Source organism: Melozone crissalis, unplaced genomic scaffold (genome assembly GCF_028551555.1).
Source record: "Melozone crissalis strain CALT ecotype California unplaced genomic scaffold, PUWL_Pcris_2 ptg000027l_1, whole genome shotgun sequence".
Lineage (NCBI taxonomy): Eukaryota > Metazoa > Chordata > Aves > Passeriformes > Passerellidae > Melozone > Melozone crissalis.
The window spans coordinates 45,587,828-45,607,294 of record NW_026535805.1 but is presented as its reverse complement, the minus strand read 5'-3'; positions in this window follow the sequence as shown (position 1 = coordinate 45,607,294).

The following is a 19,467-nucleotide window of genomic DNA, read 5'->3' as shown; positions in this document are numbered from 1 at the left end:
GTGGTGATTTAGCTGCTACAGAATTCTAGGAAGAGGGGTATTCTGCTCATGGGATCATACTGCATAGATTAGTTGGGGGTTTTGGTGGTTTTTTTTGTGGTTTTTGTTTTGTTTTGTTTTGTTTGTGTGTCAGTAGATATTGTTCAATGAACATGAAAAAAAATGAATGCCTCCAATGTCTAAATAGCAAGCTATGGTCCAGGCATACCTTTTTTTTTTTAATGTGGACTCCAATTGAAGCCAAGAGTTGAATGGCACCAGCCAAGGTCTTTTTTGTTTCAGACAGAGGGTTGCAGCTACCAGGGTTACATTTAGCCAGGCTATATCCCCTAAGATACGTCCTGTTATGCAGGCTGGCATTCTCTGCTTTCTCTGTATGTAACTATAGCCATGGAAGTGCAAGCATAAATGGACGAGAAAGATCCAGCTATATGTTTGACTGCATCATCTTGTAACTTGGAGGTAAGCCAAGGAGAGAGTTTCCAGAGATGTTGCAGTTGAAAATACATGACATAAATCACAGGAATAGCTTAGATACCTAGGCAACATGCCCGGGTGTAAGGGGAAATAGAGGGAGATGTTCTTGGTTTGGGTTTCTACTTTATTACTTCATGGATTTAGGAAAGTTCTGCAAGAAAGTTATCCCGTGCTGACAGAAGCTTTTCTAAGGAATCATGGAAAACGTCAAAGAAGCATGACCTGATGAAGTAGCTGACCCTTGTAGACCAGATTCCCACTTCACTTTTCAGGTGATATTTTTATGACCTCATCTTGAAATGAAGAATTAGGGTGAATATTTGTAAGGTTGCATTTGACAGAAAGACAAATTACACCACCTAGTGGAGTAAAAAGGTTTTAATTTATCTGCAGTTGAGCTAGAGGCATATGAACAAGGATTTCTCAAATATTCTAGGATTTAAATTCTAGCTTTTGAAGGTAACTAGTTTTCAAAGGAAGTACTGCTGCTTCTTTATAGCAGTACTTCCATGTTGCACTTCTGGGTATTAAATGTTGCTGGCTTCTAAGAGGCCATGTCACTTGATGGATCCTGAACCCTGTGGTAGGTACAGGTCTCAGCCCCCATCCAGGGAAGAACTGAGTGAAATTCCACAGGGAATCCTGTGGAAGCTTATGTTCACATTAATAGGAACTGCAGCCTAGTAGGAGTGCCCTCTTTAACAGGAGAGTTGGTGCTGAGGAGCTGATCTGACTGCTGCACATTTCAGTAGCAGCTGAAGGATGGTAGTTGTACCCTTGAAATGCAGCTGCCAGATGCAGCTACATCTGAAAGAACACTCTCCAAGAGCTCTGGGCAACATGAATAAAGGCACAGTAAGTGAGGATGATCAGTAAACTGTGTTCAAAGCTGTGTTTCTGATCCAAGCCGAAGTGAAGGTGCATCCAGATGGATATGTTAATTGCTTTAGATTGCACTCATTAGTGTCTAGATGTGATCTCATCAATTCTATTGTTTTCACTTGTCAGTTTGAAGAAATGAAATGACTGAAGGAGATGGGACTGGAGAATATGTGAGTGATGTATTGTTAGTAAAATTTATGAGCATAAAACCAGAAGCAGGTAACTTTGTATTCTTCTGTGGTGAAATGGACAAATGATGAGCACACAGCATTTCCAAGGAAAAAGTATCTAGTTTAATGCTGTATCTAATTTCCCTCCATGGAAAAGCAATCTCAAGAAGGTGAGTTGTTACATTGGTCTGAGAATAAAATAAAACTCGTGGGAGTCCCTCTCATTCCCAGTCAAAATGAACTATGCCAATGTCAATGAAGAAAGAAAGTTTCAAGATTGCTTTTCTTCCTTATTTTCCAAAAGCTGAAGACTAGGTTCTATATGCTTACCATTACAGCTTTCAACAAGAAAATACTGCTTTAGATAATTAATTTGTCATCTACCAGGCCTAGGTTTCTTATTCTGCTGGAGGAACATCCTACCTATGAATTCCACCAGTTTAGTTATTTCCTGATCTGCAAAGAACTCTAGTGTAAGGTGAATGTTGTTTTCATACTGTATGTGGAATATCACAACTTTAGGAACTCAAAAAAAATCCCAAAATTTAAAGTACCCTATGTATGCTTAATTAGTTTCTGGTGGTTATGGGAATAGTGAAGCCATTGTACTAAACACTGCTATTGTCCTACTGATCACCATGTATGAATCCCTGCCAAAGTAGGTATCAGGAGAGTAGCCACATGTAGGATGGAACATTGGTTGATGACTGAAAATACAACCAAGTGATCAACTGAAAAAATGCTGAAAGGAAAACTACTGGAAATGTGGCAACCTCCGCCTCAAAGACTTAGTGAAGCCGTAGGAAGAGCACAGGACGTGCTTACAGATGTGGTCAAATTGCAGCTGTTCAAATTCAACTTATGTTGCCTTCAGTGATAGAGCTGTATTTATAGAACATTTAGAAAATTGCTTCTATTATCTTCATTTGTATCAAATTTAATCTGGATCTACCTGTCAAATATGTTACATCTAATTACTGAAATATTTCCCCATCGTGCCTTCTAACTTGCACTGGATAAGAAAATTGGACACCGTTCTCATACCCTATAAACTCTTTGGTGGATTTGAAAGCAACCACTCAGACATCAGGAATAACTGAGCTGGAGAAGTTGCAAATGTGGACCTGGGCAGAAAAAGTTTCTCCCATCCTGAGAAGCATCCTGATATTTCAGTATTCCCCAGTGGAATAAAATCAAGACTCTGTCAAGGTTTTAGGCACAGAAGTGCAAAGTGGGGATTTGCACCTGAGCCTGTCGCCTTCCCCTCAAGCATTTGCTAAGCATTATCATGGTGTTGACTATGCTTTCTCCTTCTGCTCTGGAACTGAACTACTTTCTAAATTAAAATTTTAATTGGGACTGTTACGTTTATATATAAAATTCTGATAGTGATGCAGCATTTTCCACTGAAACTGTAAAGTAATCCTCAAAACTTCTCCCACATGCTATAATTGACACCTTTTCTGTCCAACAGAGTACATGCCAATGGATGCCAATAAAGCCGCAGCAGCTTTAATGGTCCTGAATAGTCTAAGATGTTTGATATTTTGTGCAGATCAGATGATCAGCTGGTAAATACTGACTTAAGAGCACTGAAATTAATAAAGTGATGAATTAATAAAAAAATGAATAATTCTACTTGAGATTAAGGAATGGCTTTTCAAACATACCTGAAAAAGTATTTCTGTGTGACATAATGCAGTCCTTCCTGGAACTGAATAAACAGACCCAGGTAGCAGTAGCAGAGTATCTGTATCAGTATACTGCTTTTCCTGGAATAATTCCCCTTGTAGCCCAGAGTGACACGATAACACAGCTATCCTGCTTCCTTTCCAAGTTCCCCTGGATGTTTGCCTGTATAACGTTGATTTATGACATGAAGGTACATACCAACAGACTTAAGTGTACAAACCCAAATGAATTGTGCTCCCAGATGTTCTGGTTTGATGTTTGTTGACTATAGATGGAACACCCTAATACAGTGTTTCTAAGTAGTTAGAGCACTCTGCATCTTGTGGATTGGAGTTTACAAGACAATTCAGGCATGCCTAAGGCTGCTGAAGAATAGCAGTTTTTCTATGATCTTATATAAGCTTCGAAACTCAAATCTCCAGTATTCAGTCTAGCAGGATTTTCCTTCAAGTGGGGGTGGTGATACAAGCCTGTCATTGTGTCACTCAAAATATATGCAGAAAAACTCCTCTTCCAGATGGGTAGAGTGCTTTAAAACTCTTGCATGCTGCTCTGGCCTTTTTATGCTGTATAAAATGGGAAGCATCCATTTTTAAGCACATTCAAAAACATTCCTTGGTCAACTTCTTATTTCTATTTTGTTGGATGTTTTAGGCAGAACTTGTCTGATATATTAGAACATTTTGCATCTATGAAAACTGCCATCTGCCACAGAGCCAGCTGAAATTTAAGACCTTGGTAAAATATCATGCTAAAAGATTCTGAGGTTGTTGGAACTGATTGCAATGAAGTGTGCATTCTTATCTATCTTTGACTGAATTACTGCAAAGAACATTTAACTTAGTCTCTCACAGGATATTTGATGTTGTTTTTACATCAACCTAGAGAAACCTTCCAGCATTTCTAATGACTTTGTTGATAGCTAACAAGACATGTTTCAAGCTGTTTGTTCTTAACAAAGTCTCCCCTTTTGTTGTTTCTGCTTTTGTTTTTTTTTTTAATCTAATTGAAAGTATTTATACAGAGCTTGAAATTCTAGACAGGCACAGGATTTGCTCAGAATAATTGCCAGTATACAATGGAGGGATTTTCTATAGTATTTTTTTTTTATATTTCCCCTCCTCCAATCCCATGGCCAAAGTAAATTTCTGCTAAGCAATGTCAAAAAACCATAGCAACTATCTTGTGACAGAGCTGAGGAGGTTTTGTTCTGCAGAGGACCCATTAATCACTACACTGCCCCGAGCCCACAGTCTCATCCCATGTGATGCTGGGAATTTTCTGCTGAAGACAGTTGCTAAATATTTGTATACGTGGTGAAGAGGTCCCCACAAAGTGCCCCACAGTAGGAAGTGGAGTGTGTTACTTGTAGAGTGTGAGACTCTAAGAATGGACAGAAGGGTTTCTATCAGCAGGAAACGGGGGTTTTCCCTTTAGTCTGATCAGGGGAAGGAGGATTAGGAGCAGGGAGTTTGCCAGGGGAGTGGGTCAGAGGCAGGCTGGTGGGGCAGCAGGGCAGAGCAGAACACTCTCACTGGGCTCATCAAGGCATTTGTTCAGCGGTTCTCCATCCCGGCAGGTGCTGGGGCTGGAGTGCTGCTCAGCAGGTGCCACTGCTCGTGGCAGTACACATGAGCTCCCTGCCCTCAGCAGCTCCCTGCCCTCATCACTCCCTGGGCAACCTCCACCCCTGTCCTAAGCCCATCCCTCTGCCCAGGATTTTCAAGTCACTTCTCTAAGGCCCCAGATTTTTCCCTGTCATAGAATCATGGAATGGTTTAGCTGGAAGCTTAAAAATTATCTAGTTCCAAACACCCTGCCGTGGTCAAGGACAACTTCTACTAGACCAGGTGGCTCACAACCCCATCCAGCCTGGCCTTGAACACTTCCAGGGCTGGGGTATCCACATCTTCTCTCAGCAACCTTCTCTGTCACCCAGTCGTATTTCCTCTTTTATTTAATTGCTAAATGCCATCTATTACTTGTTGGGTTTTTTTTGTGTAGTATCACTTCAAGTTTTCAGGGAAGTCCAGCATTCAGAATATGCCGACAATTAAGGTTTGATCCATTGAAATAGTAAAAAAATTACCACTCACTCACCGCATTTACTTGCTTATTTAGTCCATAAGACCTTTCAGCTGCAGCAGAAATCCATCCCACTGGAATTTGTATTGAATATATTAGCTGTACTGACACAAACAGTGTCATAGTGCCTAGAATGACTTTGGAAACTTAGAACCCAGAAAATCAGCAATTGGAAAATCTGAATGTGGCTCTTCCTGTATCCCAATTATCAGTATTTACCACACATGCACAAACAATAAACTCCTTACAATCCTTATAATTTTTGCTGCTTTCATATAGTTATGCAGAAAAGCAATTGCTGTGTGAGCAGCTGGATAGAGGCAAGACTGGTTGTTTGTGCATGGAAGAGGGGTGGCCCTCAGCTTCTGGAGTGCTTTTTGGATGGAAAATAGGATCCTGTCTTGCCTAATGATTTATGTGAAAACATGTCAGTGCCTCTCAATGCCTCCAAGGGGATGTTTTCCCACAGAAATTTGCATATCTGCCCCAGTGCTGTCTTCACGTCTTTTCACCAGGCTGTGTTTTGCCGCCACTTCTCTTCTCGGGACAAAGATAGCATTAACAGCCAGGGCCTCATGGTGTGCCATTTCCTTGCACATACATTGAGTCCCTCTTTGAGGCCCCCAACTGCATTCAGGGTCTCTTTGCTTTGCTTTCCCTCCTGAAGGAGAGCTAAGGCCATTTGAGAGAGACCTGCCCCTTCTCCTCGAAGCCAGGGTAAGTCATATGATGACCAGGGGAGGTGAAAATCTCTTCCTTCAGCTGCAGTTGCACAACTGTTGTTATACTGCTGCTAAATAAAATCTCACAATAGGTTTGGGGTTTTTGGGGCTCTGTTTCTGATACCCCTTTTCTTAGATTTCTTTTCAGGTGATAATTTTTTCTTAACACTTTGTTTGTAGGTGTGGTGACAGACCAATGTCCTCTGCTTAAATTGCAAAAGGGTAGCTCTGTGTAGAGTATTGCATGTTCAGCTTGAAGAATAATCACACACTTTCTTTGTTTAGGTACAAGGCCCACCTCTCAGTTTACGCCAGCTTAAGGAGTGTTTAGCCTCCTTTTAGAAATCCAGATTTGGAGATTTTTGTTCGTTCACATTTATGAGCAATGACAGTGTATTCCTGAAGACACAGTTTGACAAAGTAAGGAGTGGTGAAAAATGTGAATTAACCAGTGCTAATTGGTTAGGCTAACACCTAGGTTGGCATGTTTAGACTCTGGTGCAGCTCCAGTGAGGTCAGGATGAAGTCTGCATATACATCATCTACATAATTTAACTCAGGATATGAGAAAGCAAATAATACGTAGACTGAAAACTATGTTTTTGAATAATTTTCCAGGAGAAAAAAAGTCTTCAACATGCATGCCAAAAATAGAACTAAAAATAGCAATTATATTTTAAACTTTCTTACTGTGTAACTAGACAGGGTCCTACACCTTTTAAATTTGTCCCTTCATTCAATGCTTTCTATTGAGGTTTTTAGTGTCTGGCCAACTTTTATTTCAAGAATATCCTTTTATTTTTGCCTTTCTGAACTTAGACATTTTCACCCATTGATATGCAAAATGATAAACCATTGAATTTAGTGGTTAGGGAATAGATTCTGAACTTTATACATAGCATATGCTATGCATATAAAAGAATGAAAAATTCCATCTCTTTTCCGGTGCAGGTCTTAAGGTGCTCAGAATCAGTTATGGTTTTGGTTTCCTTGTTAAAAATTACCAGATCTCACTATTTTACTCTCACAACTCTTTATTTAGCCCTCATCTCTCTCCCAGATATGAATTACTAGCATTATGGGGGAGGCACACTCTTCGTTTTGTTGAATGTTGTAAAATATTCACTAGAATCATACAAGAATTTGTTCTGCTGCTGGCAGAAAGCAGCTCTATAAACAATGTGCTCCTTTGTCTGCCTGAAGCATAGTAACAAATGGATTATGTGTAACAACCATCTATAGGGCTTTTATTTCATCTCCATTCAGGCTCGGCATGTTTTGCACTGCTTTTAATGAGGCTGCCTGAACTATGGTAACCCCGTGGTACATTTGTAAGCAAGAGATATTGGATGAATCAGCCCCTTCCAGGACTGCATTATGAGGTGATCTGCTTTCATTACAGGATTTATTTTATAGGTGGTAGACCTCAGTGAGAGGATCCTGCAGGCACAAGCAGCGCTTATCCGCTCTGCAAGGCCAAGTTCAGGGTCTGCATGAATGTGAATCTGCTTTCCCACAGTCAAATCTTTCATTGCATGGCTTGAAACACAACCATTTTTGTGCATGACCTCTCCTTTGCTTCCCCTCTGCTTCAGACTCATACTGGAATGATTGATAGTCCTTTATAACATACTCTATAAAGAACTATTTTACTTCCCCATGAACATGAAAGCTTGAGTCCCCTTACACATAACAAGTACAAAACCCAGCATCTCACAGCAGAATGAAAAGCCTCTTCTGCTTTCTGCCTTTCTGAAGTGTGAAGGTTTCCCCTCTGGAACTGGAAATGTTTATTCTCTACAATGGAGCTCACTGTTGTCAAAACTAACCAAACACATATTTATATAAGTACAGATAAATGGCTTTTTTTTTTTTTTTTCCTCTGGAGGTCTATGTAGGCTTTACTGATCTTTTATCTTTTTTTTTTTTTAATATAATTTATAAATTTTACGAAAGCAATCCATTCTTTGGATTCTCAAGTGGCATAGCACCCTAGTTATCTTTTGTGATTTGTTTGAATATTTTCACTACCTTCTGTTTGTTCTGCTGCTTTTCAGTCACTATCAGTATCAACATGAGGTAGTTTTTGCCTAGGAAAACCTGTTGCAGTACAATTGTGAGCATGATAACAAAGTAGATAAAACCAAAGCAATGTGCTTTTTTCACAGGCCTCACCTTCCTCTTTCTAGACACATTTTCTGTATGTCACCTGAAATGTGTAGAGGTTAAAAATTACAGCTCAAGCATTTCTTGACTTTGCTTAGAGGACCCAGTGGAAAACAGGAAGTGGTTGGAGAAATACAAGAGGTCATAGAATCACTGAATGGTTTGTCTTGGAAGAAACCTTGAAGATCATTAGTTCCACCCCTCTACTGTGGGCAGGGACACCTTCCACTAGACCAGGTTGCTCAAAGCCCCATCCACCCTGGCCCTGAACACTGCAGGGATGGGGCATCCACATCCAGAAGCCATTGCTTTGGGTAACTCCCAGAACAGGACTAACCTTTGAAAAATCACTGTTGCTAGTTTTTTTTCAGACTTCATGTTAGAAAGGTGGCTTTGGGAAGGAATTACTAGCAGTGAGTTAAAATCAGGTTGAACAGTAAATTGCCAAGTCATAATGAGAATCCTAACAGCACAGGATTGCAACACCTTGTGCAAATTGTAGTTTTTGCTGCAGAGCAGAGCACTGAGATGAAAAGTACCACGAAGAAAAAGGGTGAGGTCATACAACATAGCTCGTTTTTATAGGAAAAGAAAAAAGTCTAATGATGAGGACAACTTAATTAGCAAAGAAAACTGCTTGGGGGAAGACTGAAATTTTCTAGGTTGTGACTTGCTTAGTTTTCTTTTTCTTCCAGTAACAGTCAACCCCAAACACTCCTCTCCTCAGCACTGTTTTCCGCAAGAACATACAGTGGCAGGCTCAGGGAATTCACCAGCTCTTGTTAATTTTACTTTTTAATACAGAAATCCTTTCCAATTTCCAAGCACTTCTAATTTCTGATTTACTAGTGCAATTGTAGCCCCTCTACTGCACACATTTCCTGCTGTCATAAACATCTGTGTGTGTGCATGTATGAGATGTAGCAAGGTAAAGAGAAGAGACCCTGAATGTCCTGGTGGGTGCATGGCTTTGCTGTCATTATGTGTCAATGTCCAAATGCCAATGAGAGACTGAACTACCCACAAGACAACTTCTGATCTCCCAAATGAAAATGTTCATTAGACTTTTTGTGCATGCACTGTATGTCATTGAGCTGCAGAAACAGGCAGCACCTGCATACTCTTGAGAAATGGATGTAGCAGATAGAAAATTGCAGATGTATTGTGAAACACTTAAAAAGTCTGATTGACTGATGACAAACTTCAGGGGAGGCTTTTTTGATGAATATTTGTGTTGTTGGATGATAATCAGGGCTTTACTGTTTATTTTTTCTATGTGTTCTAATGAGTATAAAGGCATGCAGGTCAGCTACCTGGGCAATTATTTTCATTATAATTAACAATTAATTATTTTACCACCTATAATTTGGCTGAATTAAAATATAGCACGTTTCAAACTCAAGGCTCTGGAAGGCATGTAAAACATGCATGCTGTCTGACACCTGTTATGCAAGTTTAAATGATACCACAATGTCTTGGGAAGCTGCAGCTGAACAGTACTTTGACTGGTACTTTGGAAGTTGGTCCAATTTTAAGGTGAGAGATGTTTCAGATAACATGGAATGCTTCATTCCTCCCACTCGTCCTCCTCTTCTTTCACTTAGGTCTAATATTTTCTCAGAAAAACTTGGCTATGTGCTTTCAGTGTCTTGCCCCTCTGAAAACAAGCTGCAAACTTCCATTCCTTTGCATTCCCCATGGATCTGTCAGGAGGCTGTAAGCATTGTGAGACACAAAGTGTTTGAATGTGTCATCCCAGGAGTCAGTTTTTAGTAGGCAGAGTGAAGGCAGAATGAAGACTGAAAAACTAGACCTAGTTAACAAGTTTGCTAGCAAGGATAAATCCTGTATTTACTACATTCTACTGTGAAGAAACCTCAAATATTTGGGGAATTGCATTCTGTGCTAGGTGTCCGGAGAGATCGCACAACAAGCCTGAGAATTATTCATTGTCTTTTTGTGGCCACCTATCTCTAGTTGCAATAATGTAACTCATTTTCAAAATTAAAATGGGAAAGCAATCACCAAAGGACTGCCTAAGGATTTTCTTTTCCCATTGAGAATAATAAATATTTTTTTGGCAAAATGAAATTTCAAAAATGACAAAAAAAAAAAAGAAAAAAAAAGAAAAAAAAGGGAAAAAAGAAAAAAAGAAAAAAAAAGAAAAAAAGAAAAAAAGGAAAAAAAGAAAGAAAAGGAAAAAAAAGCAGACTGGTTTTAAACCTAGTGCTTTAATGTTTCTGTTTAAATGTGCGCTAGTAGACATCTAGCTTACTAATTGCTCGACAAGGAACTGTGCAACAGATGCAGAGATAAAGTGCCTTCGGTTATCTGACATATCTGACATCACGGACCCGCTTTTGAGCTGATCTCTGTGTGAATCTATCTGCCGCTGGTGGCAATGAGGCTCTGCTGATTTACATCGGCTGAGATCTGCGAAACCAAAACAGATTTGGTTCTCTTCCTTCTGCGCTTACTCCCCCAGCCAGCCCCAATTTCACAAAATCCCGTTCCACCAGCTAATAACGATCGCCATCACCACCATCACCATCACCACCATCATATCGGCAGCCCCAGGCAGGCTCCCCAGCGTGAGCCGGGATGGTGCGGGCTCCGGGCGGGAGCTGGGAGCCGTCCCTGTGTGAGGGCACATCCCTGTGTGAGGGCACATCCCTGTGTGAGGGCACATCCCTGGCCCTCCATGCTCGGCTGGCGCTCCGTGGCCGCCCTTGTGAGGTGTGAGGCGGCGGCTGCCGCGCCATGCCTGGGCAGAGCATGACCAGCCCGGCCGCAGCCACTCAGCGCCCGCCCTCCCCCTGCATCACCATCGGCCCATGGCTTGGCGAGACGCAGCCTAACAGGCTCCTCGTTGTTTCTCCTCTTTTCACGGGCGAGAAGAAAGCCTGGGAAAAGAGCAGGGATCCCAGGCCTTCCTTGAGAACAGCCGAATATTGTCTGCATGGTAATGAAGGGAACAAAACGGCAAAGGCGCGGAGCTCTCTCCCCGGCGAGCGGGGCGGCACAAAGGCAGGGTGTGTAATCGGAAGGACGGGGCGCAGGCAGCGCAGTGTGCCGAGGAAATAACCTCCAGTAACCCCAGCGGCTCCTGGGAAAACCGAGCACTTCCCTCGCTCCTGTTTTTCGTGGCAATGCCCTTACAACTGATTTGGAGAGTCTGTGTCAGTATGGTAGCACGGGAGCCAGATCTGTTTCAAAAAAAATATTGTAACACATGGTGTGCATTTATGATTCCTGTTTTCTATTACACCCACAAAGTCAGGATGGTTACATTTGCACAGCTCGTCCTTGTTTTTGCAAGCTCCTGGTGTTTTCTTTGATTCCTTTGCTTCGTTTTGAAATTCAAAAGAAGCTTAATTTTTCTGTTTGCAATGTGGTTTTCATTGTTTCTTCTTTCAAAGGTGGAAAAACGGGCTCACATTATATATACTTTGGACACCATAAGCACCTGAACCATTTCCATCTGTTGGGGACAGGTCTAGCTTCTGTGAAAATTCTGTTTCTCACAAAAGTCCATCTCTTGGCAGCCAGGCATAGTGTCCCTGTGGAGAAAAACACGGTTGTCATGGGAGCCTGTGATCATGGAGAGAAAAACAAGTCTTGTGAGCCGTCAGGGGACTTGTCTCCCTGTACCATGAGGCATCAAGCTTGTGCTTCTCTGGAAACCAGAGCACAGCTTGGCTTTAGGGTGGTGAGCTCTTGGAGGACTTCTGCTGTTGGACTCTTCCCCCACATCTCTGCATGGGCTGTTGTCTAGGACTCTGCAGGCAGGCATTTTCCTCCACAGCTCTCTTTGTTCCCTAGTTCTGTTTCTGGTGCATGCGATACTTCTTCTAAAACATCAATAAGGAGGATGTAATCCAGATGGCTAGAGGAACCCTTTTTACCCCAGAGCATCTGTTGGAGTTGCTAAATGAAAAGTGTGATGCAGGGTTGGATGTATTTCAAAATCGAGCCCTAGGATGTGTTACATATGTGTTCATTGCATACAGGATATCCGTCAACTCAAAAGCTTCAGGGCTGCTTAACAGCCTTCCTCTGATATCTCTGCTCCATTTTTTAAATTTTATATTTTTGATCAGGCTTGACCAAAACAGTGGGCCAGAACTGTATCAGTGACCTGTGAAGTGGCATTCACGCCTCTCCATCTCTGTTAGCATCTCTTTTCCTCATGTGCACTGCGCAATTTTGCCTCATAACTCTTCTGTGACTGATCAAAACCCACCCAGGTTTACTCCTGCTTTATTACATGTTGCATAGTATGAAAAAAAAGGTCTGTAGAAAAATATAGAATTTGTACTTTTTTGAACTACTGAATGCTGTTCATTCACTCAAGCCTTCCTGATCTCTGAAGTGATAAACTCATCCACCAGTGCATGAGATCTGATTATAGCCTTGCACCATGACAAATGTTACTACTGGTTACAGAATTACCCACTAATTAAAAAGAAGTTTCTATAATTAAAAGAGTCTTCATTCAGATGTGCTTGTACAAAGAACAACCTCAGTTCATGTTCTGAGCTGTGATGGAAGCTGTCAGTGGACTCTGACAGGCAGAAAATGGGAAGAATTGTCTCAGCTTCATACGCTACTCGGAGCTTGATGGTAATTAATTATGTAAATAGTTGTGTGTTGTTCATTTCTGTCCACAAAACACACATGCACATGAAGATGAATCATTGCTTCCCATAAGGAGCTAACAAGTGCAGTAAGTTTGCAAATAGTCTTGCAGGACGTTTCTTGTCAGTGCAGTAATGGTTGCAGTCGATTGTCCAAACTGACACTATCCAAGAACTGTCTCCATTCTGTAGTGGTATTAGCCCAGGTAGAACAAGGATGTTATAACCGATTTTTTTAATCCAAAACCTTAATTTGATTGACTAGAAACAAATAAAACTAATGCCTAAACACACTAGTCTTGTTCAAACCACATCTACTTCTCTCAGAGTCCCATACATTCTTAGAAAACTATTGACAGGGATGTGTTTTTCCTTACTTGGCTGAAAGATTAGATAAAGTACAAAAGCAAAGCTCGGCTTCAGCAGCTTTTCCCAACGATTAAGGAAGCCCTTTAAGCAACTAAAATAGGCTGTAACAAAGCTTTTTTTTTTTTCATTCAAGAAGCGTACATGCTGATCCTGGAATCATTGTCGAGCCAATTTACGTGTTGAACAAAGCACTGCTTCAGCTTACAGATCTATGTATAACTCTTTAGTGCCCTCCCCTGTCCCAGTGTGGAAATGCCTATGTTTGGTAAAGAAACTGTTTAAATATAGTTAAGAAAAAAATTCTGTGACTTTATTACTAAATTGAAATGTTGCTGTTGTCTGTTTTATCTCTCAAATCAATCTATTGGTCTTAAAATGGGGAAGGGAAAAAGAAATCAAAACCAGCAAAGGACTCTGTGTGTGCCATGTTTTTGTTTTACATATGCTTTTCCAGGGGCCATAATGATATTGACTTCTCAGTGAGGTATGTCAGAGAGCCAAGTGGAAAAAAATAAGTTAACAGTAAAACTTACCACTCTCTAGGTCAGTCAGATATTCTTCCATGTGGGTCATTTAGCGCTGAACATTGTGTGCATTTCTCCTGGATGAAAGGGAGGACAGGTGTGCCATCTAAATCAACACATTGCTCAAAGAAAGAGTGAATGTAAAGGTGGTGGAGCCAGTATACAGGAGAATGAAGTCAAATATCTACTGTGTGTGCAGATGCAGGAGACTCACCTCATGCATAATTTTAGATGGCTTAATTGGCTCTGTGGAGAGCCATGCAGCATCTCCACAGCCTCTCTGCCCTGGGACCACATCCTCACTGTGTGCTACTCTATGCCAGTCCCATGGAAGAGCAAGGTTTGATGCACTGTCAAGAGATTCAGATTTCCTTGGATTTTTGGCAGATCCTACCTAAAACAGCTGTGGTCCCTGCTTGGAAAAGGATTGTTGTTTCACACCCTTGGACCAGTGCTTCTATTGTATTTCCTTACGTAATATATATCTCATTTCCTTCCTGGTAAAGAACAATTTCCCCTAATGTTACTCTCTCATCTGCCTGTCACATCCTCCCTGCAGGAATGGGAATTCACTGATAAATTAAGTTGCCACATTCCTGTCTGTCCTTTCTCCTTGATAATATGCAGCTTTTGTAGCTTTGTAGCTTTGATGAGCATGTAACCAACACTGATATGAGAAGTATCAATACAAGCAGCATGAAGGTGGTTTTGTGGATTTTGGGGGGGGGGGGGGGGGGTGTTGTTTGTTTGTTTGGTGGGTGTTTTGTCTTTGGTGGTTTTTGTTTGTATTGTTTTATCTTATTATAATTTTCTGGGTTAATTCTGTGATTGTACTTTTCTCAGATAGAGAGAAATTCAAGTTGTGCTTTCCACCGATTTCCTTCTGCCTTGCAATATGTGCTAAAATAAGAGTCTGTCCATCTGTCTTCCTGTGTTACACAGGTACTTTTTGCATGGCTAAAATTGGATCTAATGTCCCACAAGACACTTATATGGGTTAGCTTGTCTTAATATGCTTTAAAACCAAGGAAATGGGAGAAAGAGACAGTAACTAGAATATATAGGTCAAAGATTTCTTCATCCTTCAGATAATCCAGTTATTTTAAAAAGTAGCAGGAAGTAATCCTAAAAGCTGAGCTTATCCAAATCAATTATAAACATTGCTTTGAAATCCCTCATGGCTTTTATTTTAAATTTCAAAATAGTTTTGTAAATATTTTTGTAAATATTGTGTGTCCCAGTTGAAATCCAACAAAAAGCTTGTTTGTTTGCTCTATAGAGTTCACTTTAGGATTAAGGCTTCAAGACCTTCACATGCACTGCAGGCACACTCACAGACATCTAGATACATGTCTGCCCATAATTGCTCAAAACTAAAAGGAAGAGTGGATTCTCTTCTCAGATATGGCTAATTAGGAAAAGGAGGGGAGGGGGTTATTACAAAACAATGACAGTATTCCAGAAATGCAGCATGAAAGACAAGTAAGATCATGTTTCAAGGTCTTGCTAAGCATGAATCCATACTATTGTTCGGATGTTGTGTATTTCACAGCATTCACCCACTGACAGGATTTCCAAAGGCAGCACTACTGTGGTCTCTTCCTCCCCTGCACCCAGCTTATCCTGTTGTGCTGTGTGTCCACAGTGACTCCTGAGTCAATTCCTTTTCTGTCACCTCTGAAGCTGAAGCACTGACACTTATGAGAACTATTATGCTGCTGTTTCTTTATCTCCAAACCCCAGGGTAATTTATCTTTGTCTGCCTTTTGCTGAAATAGATGTTGGGGCACAGGGCTGGATACGGCTGCTGTTCGCAGCAATGAGAAATTCTGTAGCTGTTGCTAAGTGTTCAAAACTAGGATGTTGTCATAGGTGGCTAGATGTCATTAAATGCTTAGAGGCTTAACAAAAGGTTTTTGTGAGGAATAAAGGTAAGAAAAGATTGTGCTTCTGTAGGTATTCAGAAAACTGTAATGAAAATAGTTTGCGTTGAAAAAAGTCACAGCACAAATGGGTTTTGTAACATGATGATGTTCAAATCTGTGGGATGCAGAATTGCAGAAATAACCAGGAGAAAAGTCTACAAAAGACAATTATAAAGAGGAAGAAAACAGAGAGAGAATTCTAAGTGTTGCTCAAAAAGGGACAACCTTTACCTGTTTGCTGAGAAACCTGCTCTTGTTGTTGATTTTCTCTTGCACTGAGGAAAGGTTACTTTGAACATTTTTTCTAACAAGGTAATTTATATCCAAGATTTGCTGGCCTCTGGGAGTTTCTTCTGCATTTGAAATAACTCACAAGACTCCAGACTCCTGGGTCTCTGCTCAGGCCAGAAAGAGGTAACATCATGTTTTCTTTGAAAGAGAGACTGGTTATAGTTCTATATTTATCCAGAAATAATAAGAATTGTGTAGTATTAGAGGTCCTTACTGGGCTGGAGCAAGTTTCTGTACTGCTGGATAAGTGCATGGCAAGCAGCAAACCAGTCCATTGCCTGTGCCTCACCAGAATCTACAGAAATCAGAATCACAGCCATTACACTTTCCAAGTCCATCTGAAAAGCAGGAAAGTTTAACTGGAATCTCTCAGCAGATGACTATGATGGAAGGCAGTGTAAAAAATGTTGTAGATTTCAAAGTATGCAAATATCTTGCTGTTATGATTTACAAATTAGATTCCTCAATTCTACTGGGAACATGTGTATTTCCAACTGTAGGGTTCTTAGACAGGCTATCCTGCTTCTACAGTCTCTTTGAATTTTTAGCAGGAAAAAGTCTTCAAATTGTAATGATTTATATTGGCAAAATGCAGCTTTACTTTCTTTTCCATCAAAAAGTGCTTTTGACTTGTTGGGCTGCAGCCCAAAGCTAGGAAATTTCACACAGGCGCTTGAACAAAACTAATATTCTGATGTTCAGCAGTGGTTGTGAAAGGGTTAGGCTCTCCCGGTTGCTAGATTTTTCTGCTTTGCTCAGAATTTTGCTCCTTTAGAAGAGAGACATTATTTTTGAGCCACATGCTTGGGAAAACCCAAACTTAGTTTCTCAAGGCAGAAGCTCCAAAATGTCTTTGCTAACATCCAGACCAAGGCTTGCTCTCAAATGCAGTCTATTTCCCACTCATCATTCACCAATTGTGTAGTTGCCATCAGCTGGAACTGCCTTGGAATGCTCTGCTGCTCTTCCTTACAAAGGTGTAGAGCCTTATGCCATGAACTTTGTTTCAGCCTTCATTTTCTAGGAAAGAAAGCTCTTCACTTTTTCAGGTGACACTGTTCCTTGTCCTCTTATTGACTAATGGTATATTTAACAAGAGAAATACAAACTGGCTAGTTACATGTTCAATTACATATAATTGTGTTCTCGTTTTAGTTTGTCCTAAAACGAACTCTTCTAGTTCTGAACTGTGAAAAATTTCTGTATTTTATGTTGCATTCCAGAGACAAAAATACCTGTACAATAGATACAAGCAATTCTTCCTCCTCAAAGCTGCAAATTTAATGAAGGGTAAACATATCTTGTGAAAAGATCTCTATTTTTTGCCAGCATAAATCAGGTTATCTAGTAAAATTTATTTAAATATATTTGAAATTTATATTATTTAGGTATATTTACCATGTGTTTCAAGTGTTTTACCACCTAGGGACATCAGAGCAGCAGGGAGGTAGGCCAGGCAGCCAGGAGAGATGGTGGTTGGCATATTCCTTGGATGAAGCAAGGTTAAAATGAAACCATTTTAGTTCAACACAATCCAGATTTCTTGACAAATCTTGAAAAGAATAAATTCCAAGCTATCTTTTGGACTAATCATTGAAAGATTAGCTGTAATCTTTCTTTAAGTTTTAAGATTATCTGCACTATAAGAAGCATTTGAATACATCTAGTTGTTTGCTGAAATGTTCACAATTTTTTTCTCCTTTTGACCCAGGCCATACAGTGCTTTGGGTACTTTTTCTAACTTTTTCTCCAGCAGATTTCAAAACTCTTAGTAACAAATCACTTCTCTGATCTCTTATTCTAATTTTTTCTTCTGTTTCCTGTTGATGACATTTTTCACCACCAAGCTTTGTTTTTGAGGGCAGTGGTTTCTTTCCTCCAAACAATTTCCTTGATGTATTTTACTTTCTGTTGGGTATTTTTGGCCAAAATTTCTGGGGCTTGCTGAATTTCCCTCTCAGCTATATTTAGCAGCACATTTATGTCTTCTCATCCTCATTCTCTTTTACTCTAAATTTGGCCACAGAATTTCATTCTTCTTCCTTAAAATGTTTTTCATTTTGCTTCCCTAATCCATTCCTCCATGAGCTTATCCAGGATTTCTTGAGATCTTTGAAGCTTTTGTTCTGTAGCAAATCTTTTGCTGTGAGATCTTTGAAGCTTTTGTTCTGTAGCAAATCTTTTGCTGAAGCTCATCGTCTTTGACCTGGCGATTAACTCACTTCTGGTGCCCGTGTCTTGTCCCTTTGTGCTGGATCAGCTCCTGTCTCTTTTTCTTTTCGGTTTCTTCCAAAGATCTTTTCTCAAAAGCCCATGAAGCCTTGCATCTGAGCAGATTATGGTTCAGGTCTGTAGCATCCTTCTCCATGATCTGCTTCTTTCTCAGATGTTTTTCATGGAAACATTTCCTATACTCATCTTAGAGCTTTGATCTTTTAAGCTTTGCCTTCTGCTTTGTTTGTTTTTTTTTCTTTCTTTCTCCTGTGCCAGTCTTTGTCATCTCATCTCTCTTAAGGCCATTTCTTTCAGCCTGACCTCCAGAAAGCCACTCCCTGTTCAGACTATTGCCACTCGCCTGGGTTGTTGTCCAGCAGCTGCCATTCCTTCCTTCCTTCCTTCCTTCCTTCCTTCCTTCCTTCCTTCCTTCCTTCCTTCCTTCCTTCCTTCCGCCACTTCCTTCCTTCCGCCACTTCCTTCCTTCCTTCCTTCCGCCACTTCCTTCCTTCCTTCCTTCCTTCCTTCCTTCCTTCCTTCCTTCCTTCCTTCCTTCCTTCCTTCCTTCCTTCCTTCCTTCCTTCCTCCACTTCCTTCCTTCCTTCCTTCCTTCCTTCCTTCCTTCCTTCCTTCCTTCCTTCCTTCCTTCCTTCCTTCCTTCCTCCCTTCCTCCCTTCCTCCCTCCCTTCCTCCCTTCCTTCCCTTCCTTCCCTTCCTTTCCTTCCTTTCCTTCCTTTTCTTCCTTTCCTTTCCTTCCTTATTTTCCTTCCTTCCTTTCCTTCCTTCCTTTCCTTCCTTCCTTCCTTCCTTCCTTCCTTCCTTCCTTCCTTCCTTCCTTCCTTCCTTCCTTCCTTCTTTCCTTCCATCCATCCATCCATCATCTGTGGGGCTTTTTGGGCTCAGACCTAGTGGTAGCCACAGCTGTGAGTGCTGCTGCAACTTAACTACAACAACTTAAGCACCTGAGGAGGAATTTTCAGCGTTAAATCCCTTTGTGAGTATAGCCTCCAATTATGGTTAACAGCTCTTCCAAGAAGGAGCTCTTGGACCATCCGCTGAGAAAGCTCACCCTGGAGCTCAGCACTGTGCCACAGAAGGCTGATTGGCTTCTTTGCTTTGTGCTAGGGAGCAAAGTGCTGGGGGATCATGTTCTTCAAGGCTGCCATCACAAGAGATTGCTGGGATTTACACCAGCAGAAGCACTTTTTAATCTCAGCATGTGCATTAAGCAGTGTGATGAGGAGTATTGATCCACCCTGGAAGTTATGGAGATGTAGGTTGCTGTGACTGTCTTTAATCAAAAATCAAGAGCC